Source organism: Carettochelys insculpta, chromosome 4 (assembly GCF_033958435.1).
Source record: "Carettochelys insculpta isolate YL-2023 chromosome 4, ASM3395843v1, whole genome shotgun sequence".
Lineage (NCBI taxonomy): Eukaryota > Metazoa > Chordata > Testudines > Carettochelyidae > Carettochelys > Carettochelys insculpta.
In genome coordinates, this window is record NC_134140.1 from 48,880,447 (window position 1) to 48,883,990 (window position 3,544).

The following is a 3,544-nucleotide window of genomic DNA, read 5'->3' on the forward strand; positions in this document are numbered from 1 at the left end:
TTATTTGCATCAATCTTCACTGCAGAGGATATCAGGGAGATTCCCACACCTGAGTCACTCCTTTTAGGTGATAAATCTGAGGAACTATCCCAGCCTGAGGAGTCAATAGAGAAGGTCTTGGCACAAATGTATAAATTAAACAGTAGTAAGTTGCAATGACTTCATGGTATTCACCCAAGAGTTCTGAAGGAACTCAGATATGAAATGGTAACACTACTGTGATATGTAATATATCACTTCAGTCAGGGATGGGCAGGATATGACCCACAAACAAGCTCCAGCCTTCCAAGCCACCTGATCCTGCCTACAGACTGCCCCAATAGGACCTGAAGGCTCAGAGCAGCCAGCCATTTCAAAGAAGCCCCACACTGCTTTAAGCAGCTTCCTGCTCCATGGAGATCTTCGCTTAATTTTCCCACCAATAGGAGCTGAGATTTTACTGGCAGGGACGGGGGACAGCAGCAGCACATGAAGCTTCTCCATCCCCTTGAGTTTGGAGCAGGCTGGTTCTATGCTCACCGTTGAAGATAGAATGCTTAGGTTTGATCTTCTGGGGTGCCCTTTCATGCATGTGTGAAATGACATGTTCCGGGGTCAATATGAACCCTGGAACTCCTTGCAAGTTGCAAGGATTAAGGAATGCTGATGGGAGGAGCACTCCTGTTGGCATTTTGCAGTGAGGACAGGGACAAATATCAACAGCTGCAAAATCAATTTTTGGTATACAATTGGCATACCTAAAATTGAATAGCTGCTGTTGATATTCAAGGAAAGTGTAGCCCCAGCAGCAGAGACTCACATGGAACAGAAAGCAGTTTTGAGTTATCTGGGACTGCAGCAGGCAGGGAGTCCTTCAGGGCTGCTGGCTGGGAGGCACCTCAGGTAGCATCTCCCACCCAGATCCTGCTTCTGGCACCCCAGCCTTTCCCTCCCTGCAACTTTCTTCCCCAGGTCACTACACTAACCCTATGCACCCCTCACCATCCAGGTCAGAACTCCTTCTGAGACCTTGCTTCCCTCACCCACACCCAGCCTCCAGAATCCTCTCCTGCACACTTACACCCTCCCAGACCCTAACTCCCAAATCTCTCCCACAGATCACAATCCCCTCCTTCACCCAAACTCCCTCTCATGCCCCCACAGCCTATCCTGCAGCCAAGTCCCCTATCCTGAGCACCCTTCTGTAACCAACCTTCATTCCAGACCCTGTAACACCTCTTTAGAAAAGTGTGGACTTGACTGCTTACTGAAATCTTTAAATTGACCTCCTCATCAAAAATTATTGCTCACCTGTGACTTAAATTAACCTCATTAACAATTGACTGTCAGATAGCTAATAAAATCTCATAGGCTGGGAAGGGATCTTAAGAGGCCATCTAGTCCATTCCCTCTACATGGATGGCAGGTCTATTTTTTAGTAATGCCATGCCAATATTTAAAAATGCTCCAAAGCCAAACCTGGGCAATTACAGGATAGTAAGCCTAACTTCAATACCAGGCAAATTGGTGGAAACTATATGAAAAACAAAATTATCAGACACATAGATCGATATATGTTAGGAAGAGTCAATAAGGCTTTTTTATATGATATCACATTTCACCACTCTGCTAATATTCTTTTAGCAGATAACAAAGGTGATCCAGTGGATGTAGCATATTTGGACTTTCAGAAGCCTTTGAAAAGATATCTCACCACAGGCTCTTAGCCAAATTAAGGAGTCATGAGATGAGACGAGGTCATGAATCAATAACTGGTTAAAAGATAGCAGTAGCATTGTCTGCAATGTGGAAGCTATTAAAGCAACCACCACGTTAATAGATAAAAATCATAAAGTGTCCTTTTTTCAGTTATTCCTAATCATTGATGAATTGCTTTCATCCAGCTGAAGAACACTTACTGCCAAGGCTCCTGGTTTTACCGTTACCAGGATGCAAACCCAGCATGTCTATCCTAATCCCCTGCTCCACCAACAGCAATTTCCAAATCCTGGCTTACATTCATAGTCCTCTCAAACTATCCTGGTGGTGCTGCTTTCTGAGTCCTGCCCCATCGCCTGTGAGTAACTAACATCTAACAAAACTTGTGCCTAATGGAATGATATTGATTCTTTTTAGCCAGTCCCTGCAAATGCTTTTCTTTTACCTAATGTATTTATTGGTAACCTGCCTCATGCCTGAAGGTTCCAAAGCTAAAGGTGATACACAGAGCATGTTACGGTATATTTAAAATGCTTATCATATGGCCCATACAACGAATCCAACAGTGAGTCAGTTAAAATACCAAAATATATAACCATTTTTAAAATAAGTTATAAGACTTATCTCTTGAGAATTCACCATTTCTGTAGCTATGAATATCCCTGAATGTATTAGAGAATGCAATTTTCCTGTAAGCTATCAAGCAGATAAAGTACAGGAAGGAAACACATTGTGCTTTGAAAGAATGACTGGGGCCTTGATGGTCAGTTTTAGTAATTCCCCTCTTTAACATACCATGAATAATTCCCATCTTGGAGGTCTATCATCTCTACCAGCAGACAGACAACGACACATTTAATTTTGGCAGTTCTTCTGTGTAGCCAGAATGCCATTGACTCATTTTATGTGGAGGAAGAAGGTAAAAGGCAAAGTTTCTGTAGGAACTGACAAGTCCATAAAAGCATGCAAGTCACCAATGTCACAAGCCAGGACCAGCTCAGTCTCGCACACAGATGTTCCATTGCACATCTGGTCAGGTAAGAAATAAGCACAGCTCATTAAGTGAGCATACATCGTGCGTGCTGTATCATCAGCAATGTCCCACCTAGATAACGGAGCCCCACAGAGATGGAGAAACCAGCTCAGCCTTCCCTTCAACAGCAGTGCCCAACACACTATTCACTAACTACATGTGACTATTTAGCCAGTTGAGTGTGGCTAGTTGGCTTGAACAATAAAAGCAGTTTTAAAAATCAAAAACCAAAATTTTTCAGGGAACATAAAATTATTTATACGTTCAGAAACGTGGCCAATAGGTCGGACACCACCCTTAGAAACAGAGGAACTGGATCCCCCTTTATCCCCGCGAAGGGGCTGCCACCCCCCTTCCGTGGCACGCCACCTCTGCCCAATGGGGCATGGGGGGAAGTGACTGATAAACACACAGGCTGCCCAGTGGGAAGCACAAATCCACCCTCTGGCTCCCCCGGCTCAGCCGCAGAAGCTGAGGAGGGAGAGGCCGAGAGGAACGTGACTTCACGAGCCCTGCAGGACTCCTCCAGCGCTACTGCTGTATGACTAGCCAGGCTCTCAGGCGCGCTCCCGCGCTGGGTGGCGGGAACCCACACTCCACCAGAACTAGCTTTACACGCCACACCCACCGCGGCGAGACGAGCGGACGCAGACTACCAGGCAGACGCATGCGCACGGAACGAATTCCGACGGCAGTTGGGAGGGGGTGGTTCTCTGCCGCTGCTCTTGTCCCCTTTCCGTATCCGGGTCATTCCGATGACCCCGCTCTTTGTTCCGCTTCGCGAGGTCATTTTACCGCAGTGGGTTTCCGCTA